Consider the following 13,135-nt stretch of genomic DNA (forward strand, 5'->3'; position numbering starts at 1 on the left):
TACGGCAAACGAAACTAGTAGTTTCCAAGATAAAAAAATTTACAAATGGTCACAAAGTGGGGGGTCACTTTTCTATAATGATGTGACGTCAAATGGGCACCCACTTTATGGCCACATTGCAATGAACAGATTTGGCCGTAATTTTAAATAGAAATTACGAGTTTTTTTTTTGTTTTATCTTGCCTTTGATAACATTTATTTGCTATATTTTTGTTTTTAGACCACTTTCTTTTTAATCTATGTGTACAGACAGAGACAGTAATAATACAAACGTAACTTTTTATCGCCGAAAAATTTTCGGCGATAAAGTGTAGAAATTACCTGAAAAATTAATGTTTTTTACTCAAATAAAGTTTAAAAAGTCAAAATAAAATTTAAATACAACTTTCTCATCAGTTACAGAAAGTTAAAAAATACGGGTAGTAAAAAAAAACAAAAAAACTCACCATTATTCCAATAAAATTCTTTAAAGACTAGTAAATATGTCTGCTCCCAAGAATGCTTAGTGTCGGGTCAGTAGCAGTCAGTTACGTGTTTGCCTGACTTAAGGGAGATAACTTGTCCTTTTTTTATTTTTGTGCCTTTACGCTATCATACATAAAAACTGAGAGTTTTCATTTTTTCATTAACACGAATTACGATATGACGCAGATATGCAATGTTATTTTTTTTTTTTTAATATCTTAAAGAAATACCTGATTTTTTTTTTTTTCATACTATAAATCTGCATTATCCGGTTTCGTCTTTTTTTTTATATCGAAAAAAAGGAAACCAGGAATTAAATATCAAAATATAAACTGATCGACGATTAATTACTGGAACATTCTAAACAAAAATTAAGCTTCCACGTACAAAAAAAAACAAAAAAAAAACACGTGGTTATCGAAAAAAGAAGGATTTAAATTTTGGACTTTACCGGTAAATTTACAGATAAGTGATATTTTTTGTTGTTTTAAATTTGAGTATTTTATTTATTCATGTTTTATCTTCAATTTGTGATATATAGAACGTGCCAAACAAAATTAATTATTAAAATTCTCATAGACATTCCAAAATGGGGGGGGTGAATTTATAAAACAACGTTTGTCTAAAATATTATATTTAGTTTATCGGAAAGAGCATAAAATTTTACATTCACCCTGAAAAAAACGTAACAATTGAACGAATAGGAAAATTTTGATAGATTTTTAAAGTTTAAAAATTGAAAAATATTCATCTCATAAAAATCAATTGATTTCACTACGTAACAAAATGGCTTCCCAGAGCGCACGCACGCACTTTGTAAACAATGTTTTTTAAACAATGAAAAATAATATTTCTATTATTTTTTAAACAACTTAAATAGTTTATTTTGGAAGCATATTCTATAAAGAAAATAAATAACCCACTTTAGAAAGAGAAATTACGAGTTTTCTATATTTTAATCGCAGTTTTCTGTTAGGGGTGTCAAAAATTCCCCCCAAATTCTGATACTGCTAATGCGGCTCTAGCTTTGAAGGTAGTGAATTAACGATGTTTTGACATCGTCCAAATGACCAATATATGTATGTGTGTGTGTGTGTCTGTGTGTGTGTGTGTGTGTGTGTGTGTGTGTCTGTGTGTGTGTGTGTGTGTGTGTGTGTGTGTGTGTGTGTGTGTGTGTGTGTGTGTGTGTGTGTGTGTGTGTGTGTGTTAGAAGAGATATAGGCGAAAGTAGAGATCGTTATCGCCTAAGCGTTGTAAATAGGTCGTCCGTCTCCTGGAAGTCTAGCTTCTGAAACATAAAAAAGCCATATCGAAATAAACGGTCGTACGTCTGGTATGATAGACGATATCCGTAACGATCACGTCTCATCTCATCTGCTTCTGTATGCAACGAGACCGGCATGGGAGGGAGAAAAAAAAAACAAAAACAAAACGAAATACCGAACGCACGTATTGATTGACGAGCTGTTCCGACAGACAAGTGTTTTCCCCACCACCCCTACCCCACCCAATCCAGTGTAAACTTCAACGCAGCATGCATTGTTTTCGATACAATCAACACGTTTAATATGAAAACGCCCGCAGGATTGCTGTGAATGTATTGCTGTGATAAATTATGGCAATCGCTCAAGTCTCGGAGATCTGCCCCAAAAACGATTCCGCCCTTTAGAAACAGTTGATGTTGATTGTTTTAATCGCCAGAGAATTAACATTTTTTATTACATTTTTCATCGTCTATTTAATAAATGGTATTTTATTTATTTATTTTTTTTACATGGTAGTCACCACTTATCAAGGCCCGGAAGCCACTCGGGGATAAGGGTTATTGCGTGTACAGTAATCAATGCAATAATATCACAGTAATCGTTAGTACTGGAGATTTTATAAAGTGTTTTACTTAAGGGTGTGGTTTATCGGTAATTTGTTTACGTTGGACTTGAAGACATACAAGTTGTAGTCAGGAGGGAAACAGGCAAACGGAAGAGTGTTCCACAGGCGTGCGCTTTTTTTTTACATGGAAGTCACCACTTATCAAGGCGCGGAAGCCACTCGGGGATGGTATTATTTTTTTTTTACTAGAACTAGCACGGTTACCTGGCGTTACTCGGGTTAAGATATGATATAACACATTATAATTAGAGCCGTGACAACAGCATATTCTTTTCATTGTTTTGACTTTTTAGTTAGTATATGTCTGTTAATATCTTATATGTTTTTATATAGACTGATGTGGTTCTCGGTTGATTGACTGTGTCTTACTGTGAGCGGATATAACCTTGAGAGTCAAAAGAATGAAAAGAATATTCTGTTGTCACAGCCCTAATCAAATAGCATGCATTGACAACGATGTTTATTTCAAAGATGTCCCAGTACAATAGCACAGGTCGGCTTTCCAGCTGACTACATGATGGAAGTTTTCAAGTTTAATGGGAACAAATTTTTGACGAGTTCTTCACTAAAATAATTAAAATGCAATCATTTCACCTGTCATTTTTAAACTTTACCGAATGGTTAGTTTGGTTTGGTCGTTTGGTTTGGTTTGGTCGTTTAGTTTGTTTTGGTTGTTTTGTTTGGTTTTGTTTATAGAATATCAAATGTTTTTGTGGATCATTTCATGCCAAATTCAGTCATGTTTTTGTAAATTATTTATCAGTTAAATTTTCATTCATGAAGATTTATTGCTTTCTTTTTGTTTGCGTTATATTTTTTTTTTCAGATTATTAAATCTCCAATCCAAATAAGTTTATATATCTTATAATCTATGGTTTTTGATTAGCTGTTATATTTAACAGCATTTTAATCGTGTAATGGCTAATCAATGCCAAATCCGACCATCGTGTTAAGAGTGTGTGCTTCACGTTTGTTATAAGATCAAATATTTATACATAATATTAAGATGTGTTCCTTAGAAGCGCTGGTTGAGTTTGAATAAAATAAAATACCTATTATATACGTTTGACGTCAAAACAACGCATTATTACAAAATAAACAGACATTTATTTTGTTTGAAATTTATATTGAAATTCATAAATATATTTCGAAGCAAAGTTTCATCTACAGCATGTCTTTTATTGCCATGTTATTGTTGGGACAGAGAATCAGCTAGAAGGAATCCCTTTGTTGTTTTTACGGTAGTTTTTTAAATCTCGGAACGGTGCATTTGGTCACGCGGGATTCACGTTAAGATTTTTGTTCCTTAGAAGCGCTGGTTGAGTTTGAATAAAATACGTATTATATACGTTTGGAGCCAAAACAACGTATTATTACAAAATAAAGAGACAGTAATTTTGTTTGAAATTTATATTGAAATTCATAAATATATTTCGAAACTTCGTCTTCAGTATCTCTTTCTTTCTTTTTTTTGCCATGTTGTTGTTGGTGCAGAGAATGTTGATTTTACAGTAGTTTTTTTTTTAAATTTCGGAACGGTGCGGGATTCGCGTTTATACATGATATTTGTTCGATTTCTTCCTTTACAACATATCAACATTTTGCATGTGCTGCATTTATGAACAAGATATATACTAGCAGGGATGCCCGACGTAACCCAGCCATAACATACACTAAAATATGATATGATAATTTATGCAGATTTCATATATATATTATTATAGTCAATTTTCTATTGATTCTTTTGTATTATAAATAGCGGTGGGGTGGTACCCGTCATTACCCGGGTGTTTGGAGGTGTGTTATTGTTGTGGGGGGGTTAGATCAAAACCTGGCCGGGTATTTGGAGGTGTAAAAGAAAAAAAAATTTAGTAAGAGGCCTTGACACGAAGGTGGAAACGAAAGGAGGAAAAAAGCCAGAAACCTAACCATCTCGGCCACGAGAGGAGAGGAATTGATAAGCGTGTTAAGTTAATGTTTATAAATTGAAATTGACAGGTGTGAAGAAGTTAAATCGTGTAATGTTTGACCTTGAAACATGATGTAAGCAGTTAAGATTTTGTACAGGACAGCTTTTACCGAACTTTGGAGAACGAAAAGCAGCTCCCCCGTTTATTAGGGGAATGTCTGATATGACGGTGTAAAGCCGACATTGACCAAATGTTACATCGTTTTCTGGAGACCCTTTAACCCTCATCCTTGAATAGCCTGTGAGCCTTTATAAACGAGAAAATTGCAATGAACACCCTCTGGATAAAAGACATAGAAAATAAAAAAGTAATTGAAATATCAAAAACATTAAAAAATAAATAACAATCGATTATTGCAAACATAGAAATAAACAAATGTAAGTCAAATATAAAAAAATAAATAAATATATACTAATATTCAAATAATATAAATATAAAATAAATAAAATATATTAGGCATAATATTCTAAAACAAAACAAATAAAATAATTCATAAACACTAAATAAATAAATAGAATTTAGTCAAATATTAAAAATATAAAAGAAATAAAATGTCAAGTATTTACAAAATAAAATAAGTTGAATATTTAAAAACATAAAATGAATAAAATAATCCAAATATTATAAATATAACATAAATAAAATTTAGTTAAATATTTAAAAACATAAAATAAATAAAATGTCAAATATTTACAAAATAAAATAAGTCGAATATTCAAAAACATAAAATGAATAGAATAATCCAAATATTATAAATATAACATAAATAAAATTTAGTCAAATATTTAAAAGCATAAAATAAATAAAATGTACAAGTATTTACAAAATAAAATAAGTCGAATATTCAAAAACATAAAATGAATAAAATAATCCTTATATTATAAATATAACATAAATAAAATTTAGTCAAATATTTAAAAACATAAAATAAATAAAATGTCAAGTATTTACAAAATAAAATAAGTCGAATATTTAAAAACATAAAATGAATAAAATAATCCGTATATTATAAATATAACATAAATAAAATTTAGTCAAATATTTAAAAACATAAAATAAATAAAATGTCAAGTATTTACAAAATAAAATAAGTCGAATATTCAAAAACATAAAATGAATAGAATAATCCAAATATTATAAATATAACATAAATAAAATTTAGTTAAATATTTAAAAACATAAAACAAATAAAATGTCAAGTATTTACAAAATAAAATAAGTCGAATATTCAAAAACATAAAATAAATAGAATAATCCAAATATTATTAATATAACATAAATGCAATTTAGTCAAATATTTAAAAACATAAAATAAATAAAATGTCAAGTATTTACAAAATAAAATAAGTCGAATATTCAAAAACATAAAATGAATGGAATAATCCAAATATTATAAATATAACATAAATAAAATTTAGTTAAATATTTAAAAACATAAAATAAATAAAATGTCAAGTATTTACAAAATAAAATAAGTCGAATATTTAAAAACATAAAATGAATAAAATAATCCAAATATTATAAATATAACATAAATAAAATTAAGTTAAATATTTAAAAACATAAAATAAATAAAATGTCAAGTATTTACAAAATAAAATAAGTCGAATATTCAAAAACATAAAATGAATAAAATAATCCGTATATTATAAATATAACATAAATAAAATTTAGTCAAATATTTAAAAACATAAAAGAAATAAAATGGCAAGTATTTACAAAATAAAATAAGTCGAATATTCAAAAACATAAAATGAATAGAATAATCCAAATATTATAAATATAACATAAATAAAATTAAGTTAAATATTTAAAAACATAAAATAAATAAAATGTCAAGTATTTACAAAATAAAATAAGTCGAATATTTAAAAACATAAAATGAATAGAATAATCCAAATATTATAAATATAACATAAATAAAATTAAGTTAAATATTTAAAAACATAAAATAAATAAAATGTCAAGTATTTACAAAATAAAATAAGTCGAATATTCAAAAATATAAAATGAATAAAATAATCCGTATATTATAAATATAACATAAATAAAATTTAGTCAAATATTTAAAAACATAAAATAAATAAAATGTCAAGTATTTACAAAATAAAATAAGTTGAATATTCAAAAACATAAAATGAATAAAATAATCCGTATATTATAAATATAACATAAATAAAATTTAGTCAAATATTTAAAAACATAAAATAAATAAAATGTCAAGTATTTACAAAATAAAATAAGTTGAATATTCAAAAACATAAAATGAATAAAATAATCCGTATATTATAAATATAAAATAAATAAAATTTAGTCAAATATTTAAAAACATAAAATAAATAAAATGTCAAGTATTTACAAAATAAAATAAGTTGAATATTCAAAAACATAAAATGAATAAAATAATCCGTATATTATAAATATAAAATAAATAAAATTTAGTCAAATATTTAAAAACATAAAATAAACAAAATGTCAAGTATTTACAAAAATAAAATAAGTTGAATATTCAAAAACATAAAATGAATAAAATAATCCAAATATTATAAATATAACATAAATAAAATTTAGTCAAATATTTAAAAACATAAAATAAATAAAATGTCAAGTATTTACAAAATAAAATAAGTCGAATATTCAAAAACATAAAATGAATAAAATAATCCGTATATTATAAATATAAAATAAATAAAATTTAGTCAAATATTTAAAAACATAAAATAAATAAAATGTCAAGTATTTACAAAATAAAATAAGTTGAATATTCAAAAACATAAAATGAATAAAATAATCCGTATATTATAAATATAAAATAAATAAAATTTAGTCAAATATTTAAAAACATAAAATAAATAAAATGTCAAGTATTTACAAAATAAAATAAGTCGAATATTCAAAAACATAAAATGAATAAAATAATCCGTATATTATAAATATAAAATAAATAAAATTTAGTTAAATATTTAAAAACATAAAATAAATAAAATGTCAAGTATTTACAAAATAAAATAAGTTGAATATTCAAAAACATAAAATGAATAAAATAATCCGTATATTATAAATATAACATAAATAAAATTTAGTCAAATATTTAAAAACATAAAATAAATAAAATGTCAAGTATTTACAAAATAAAATAAGTCGAATATTCAAAAACATAAAATGAATAAAATAATCTTTATATTATAAATATAAAATAAATAAAATTTAGTTAAATATTTAAAAACATAAAATAAATAAAATGTCAAGTATTTACAAAATAAAATAAGTCGAATATTCAAAAACATAAAATGAATAAAATAATCCGTATATTATAAATATAACATAAATAAAATTTAGTCAAATATTTAAAAACATAAAATAAATAAAATGTCAAGTATTTACAAAATAAAATAAGTCGAATATTCAAAAACATAAAATGAATAAAATAATCTTTATATTATAAATATAAAATAAATAAAATTTAGTCAAATATTTAAAAACATAAAATAAATAAAATGTCAAGTATTTACAAAATAAAATAAGTTGAATATTCAAAAACATAAAATGAATAAAATAATCCGTATATTATAAATATAAAATAAATAAAATTTAGTTAAATATTTAAAAACATAAAATAAATAAAATGTCAAGTATTTACAAAATAAAATAAGTCGAATATTCAAAAACATAAAATGAATAAAATAATCCGTATATTATAAATATAACATAAATAAAATTTAGTTAAATATTTAAAAACATAAAATAAATAAAATGTCAAGTATTTACAAAATAAAATAAGTTGAATATTCAAAAACATAAAATGAATAAAATAATCCGTATATTATAAATATAAAATAAATAAAATTTAGTCAAATATTTAAAAACATAAAATAAATAAAATGTCAAGTATTTACAAAATAAAATAAGTCGAATATTCAAAAACATAAAATGAATAAAATAATCCGTATATTATAAATATAAAATAAATAAAATTTAGTTAAATATTTAAAAACATAAAAGAAATAAAATGTCAAGTTTTTACAAAATAAAATAAGTCGAATATTCAAAAACATAAAATGAATAAAATAATCCGTATATTATAAATATAAAATAAATAAAATTAAGTTAAATATTTAAAAACATAAAATAAATAAAATGTCAAGTATTTACAAAATAAAATAAGTCGAATATTCAAAAACATAAAATGAATAAAATAATCCTTATATTATAAATATAACATTATATAAAATTTAGTCAAATATTTAAAAACATAAAATAAATAAAATGTCAAGTATTTACAAAATAAAATAAGTCGAATATTCAAAAACATAAAACGAATAAAATAATCCAAATATTATAAAATATTATATAAAATTATATAAAATTAAGTCAAATATTTAAAACATAAAGTGAATAAAAAAATCAAGCATTGACAAAATAAAATATGTCGAATATTCAAAAGCATAAAATAAGTAAAATAAGTCAAATGCAATAAATATAATAAATAGAAAATTAATAAATAAATAAATACAATTAAGTCAAACTTTTTTACATAAAATAAATAAAAAAATGTCAAATATTTACAAAATGAAATAAAAAATTAAGTCGAATATTCCAAAACTAAATAAAATAAGTCAAATGTTATAAAATAAAAAAATTAGTCAAATAAAAAAAAACATAAAATCAATAAAAAATAAGTTAACTTTTCACAACATAAAATAAATAAAAATAAGTTCACAACATAAAATGAATAAAAGTAAGTCGAATATTTAAAAACATAAATAAATAAGTATATATCAATTACAGAAAAACACAAAATAAATAAATAAAAGTAATAAAATATACAAAATATAAAAAAAAATTATAAAAGTAAGTCGAATATTTAAAAACATAAAAAAATAAGTATATATCAATTATAGAAAAACACAAAATAAATAAATAAAAGTAATAAAATATACAAAATATAAAAAAATTATAAAAGTAAGTCGAATATTTAAAAACATAAAAAATAAGTATATATCAATTACAGAAAAACACAAAATAAATAAATAAAAGTAATAAAATATACAAAATATAAAAAAAAATAATAAAATTAAGTCGAATATTTAAAATCATAAAAAATAAGTATATATCAATTACAGAAAAACACAAAATAAATAAATAAAAGTAATAAAATATACAAAATATAAAAAAATAATAAAAGTAAGTCGAATATTTAAAAACATAAAAAATAAATATATATCAATTACAGAAAAACACAAAATAAATAAATAAAAGTAATAAAATATACAAAATATTAAAAAAATAATAAAAGTAAGTCGAATATTTAAAAACATAAAAAATAAGTATATATCAATTACAGAAAAACACAAAATAAATAAATAAAAGTAATAAAATATACAAAATATAAAAAATAATAAAAGTAAGTTTAATATTAATAATACATACAAGAATAAATAAATGTAACGTGTAGATGCAAACGTCACAAAAGTGATTTGTAACAACTGGCGTTATGTTGACAACCTGACACTGTTTGGGATTTTTTAATGGAAATTGCTCCAAGCAATGCATAAAGCCACTTGATGTAAAGAACTAACAAAAACGAAAGACGATAATCGCAAACACAGGAGATGCCTATCGGCCTTAGTTTTAAATGGCCTAGAATAGAGGTGGGAGAGATATAGTCAGCAGTACGAGAGTTCCACAAGTCTGCAGTTTTTGAGAAATAGAGAGCGTTATTTATATGGGGCACTAAAGAAGGAAATAAACGAAGGCCACTAGACTAACCAATCAAACTAGTTGAAACAAAAGAAGCAGGTAATAGATCAGATAATTCTGTAAAACGCATGCCATAATAGTATTCATGAAAAAAACTGAGATTAGCAACATTAAGTCTGTAAAAAAATGTTGACGAAAAAAAGGGTGGCCCGATCAAATCACAGATAGGTTTCTGCACCCTATTAAGAACTCTAAATTAGACACAAGTGTCTTCTAGGTAGAATATGACAACAGCAGGAAGATAGTTCCACAAGTCAGCGGTTCTAGGAATAGGAAGATGTGTTATGATGATATATAAAAAACAGCGAATTGATGGTGACCTCAACCCCAACGAATCAAAGAAACTGGGATAACAAAGAAAGACAGGGAATAGAATCGAAAATTCTGAAGAATACTTAATAGCATTTATAGAAAAGACGTAGATGAGAAACATTACGTCTGTGAGAGGGAAGTTGCAGAGAAGCGAATAGATCGGGGCCAAATTACTTGAAGAAGCGTTTCTACAATTTATCAAGCTCTTTCAAATGATAAAAAATTCAACCAGCCCAAATATGACAAATATGACTACAATGGTCTAATAGTAGATCTGCAGAGATAGAAAATTTGTTCAGCTATAAAAGAAAATAATTTAATAGAAACAGAAGGAGCAAAGAACGTCAAGGAAAATATAACCCATCTATCTATCTATCTGTATAAACCCTGGAAAGATGCAGCAATTATATATATATATATATATATATATATATATATATATATATATATATATATATATATATATATAAGTGAACGTGTGTGTGTGTGTGTGTCTGTGTACATTTCTCTGTCAATTTTTAGTCTACAGGCTCGAAATTTGATGTACAGGGTACCGAGATTTGGAAAAATCGACGTAATCGGTTTTCGGCTAGAAATTTGGGGATTAAGGGGTCAAAGTTCAACGATTTGATCTTTGAGAACTCTACCAAACTCCTCCGACAATTTTGCGTCAAAACACTTGAAATTTTAGTTACAGGTTCCTTGGACATGGATCTAACTTAATAACTTTAGTTAAGCCCAAAACAATAAATTTTAAAGGGTCATCATAGAGGTCATATTTTAAAAAAATTGACCTTTTCTGTGTATCGCTTTATTGCAGGTCACTATTTTTTATTTTGAAATTGCTATGGAACCCATAAAAGTTAAACTTGATACACTGAAAGAGTACACCTAGATGTCTTATTGCCCTGATTTTTGTGGAAATTAAACAAATATTTTGTAATTATGCTAATTTCTCAATTTTCTGGTAATTTAAAGCGTGTATCACTTTACTGCGGGTCTCTCAAAATGCCTAGAATGTGTTGATTAACAGCTAGTGAAAAGGAGCGTGTTGTTGCAGGCTTACAGAAGGTTTATCTCTCGTGAATCTAGCCAAGGCGCTTGGAAGACATTGAAGAAGATTGTCTTTATTGGTTGAAAATTCAAACATCAAACCAAGGGAGGACAAGAACTCAAGAAAGTCGGTTTCTGCTCGCGATGTTAGAAAAATTCGCCGTCAACTTATCAAACAGTCGGGCAGCAACAGTACTGCTGTATTTGACGATACCTTCCTTGTCCAGAAAGTCACGTTGCAATATTCTAAAACGAAATTGCAAGAAGCATTAAGCTCATACCAATACCTGTCTTAAACCAAACTCATAAAGAAAAACGTTTAGTTGTGACTTAGAAATACAGGAAAACCAGTTTTAAAAATGTTCTTTTCGCCGATGAGACCAGAGCAACACTTGATAGACAAGATCGGTGGGCCAAAGTTTGGAATCCTCTTGGATACCCTACTCCTCCACCAATTCCGTCATCAACAGGAAGCTGGAGGTGTCATGTTTTGGGTTGAAATAATCTGCGATGAAATATTTAAACCATTGCGAGTGCCAGACGGTGTCAAACTTACAATATATATATATATATATATATATATATATATATATATATATATATATATATATATATATATATATATATAAAGTTGAACGCCTGTGTGTGTGTCTGGTCACAGATAGCCTCCTATATGGTTGACTATTATAGAAAACTGATCACATATAATGATAAAAGATGTATCGAAACACAGGAATGGGTATGTTTGATCTGGCGTAATGATGTTCATTAAAATTGTGCGGTCTGTTTACGCGCCTGACCCACAAAGTATGGAAATAAAAAATTAAAAAAAAAAAAAAAAACGTTTACAAGTGTTTTTGATATAGATGTAAATAATAATACTTTGATAAGTATGTTTTAACTTAAATAGGGATGGTAAAATAAAATTTTGGGGTGTGCGTTCGCGCCTGGCCTCCATAGAATGGAAATATGTCACAAAGTTTAACAAGGTTTATTTTTGATATAGATCCATAGAATATATGGATAAGTGTTTCGGTGTGAACAGGTATGGTATAATAAATTATGGGGTTTATCTATTTTATTTTTACTTTCATCATATTTTGTTTTGGTTTTGATACCCCCAAATTCGAAGCTATCTCTTTACAACCCTTCCTTTTCATAACCTATCATACTTTCATAAATCAGAGTCCATTTTCTGTAGGCTGTATTTGAACCCAGTCAACGACGGGTACTTTTGCTAGTATATATGTATATATTCCACAAAAATCAGGGAAAAAAGGCAACTTGTTATGTTCTTCACGTGTAACGAACTTTACTTCTTTGCTTTTCATATTTCAAAGTTTAAAAAATCTTAACCCGCAAGAAAACGATGCACAGGGTCTGCAGAGTGTGCATTAAACCAATTATAACTGTATTTGCATTATTTTACATTTTTTTTTTCGCAAATTGATTACGGAATAAGAAGCTTTATTACAATGAGTTATTAAAACAACGAATGTATGAAGACCAATAGAGGAACCAATCAAAGGAGCTGTGACAAAAGAAGCAGGGAATGGATCAGACAATTCCAAATAAAAAACACATGTTATAATAGTATTCACATATAAAATTGAGACTAGAAACAATTGTAGATTGATAGAAATAAAAAATAGCCTAGGCGGTGAGGAAGAGTTTAGAGCGATATG

The sequence above is a fragment of the Euprymna scolopes genome, chromosome 30, assembly GCF_053919585.1.
Source record: "Euprymna scolopes isolate OS-2025 chromosome 30, ASM5391958v1, whole genome shotgun sequence".
Taxonomy (NCBI): Eukaryota; Metazoa; Mollusca; class Cephalopoda; order Sepiida; family Sepiolidae; genus Euprymna; species Euprymna scolopes.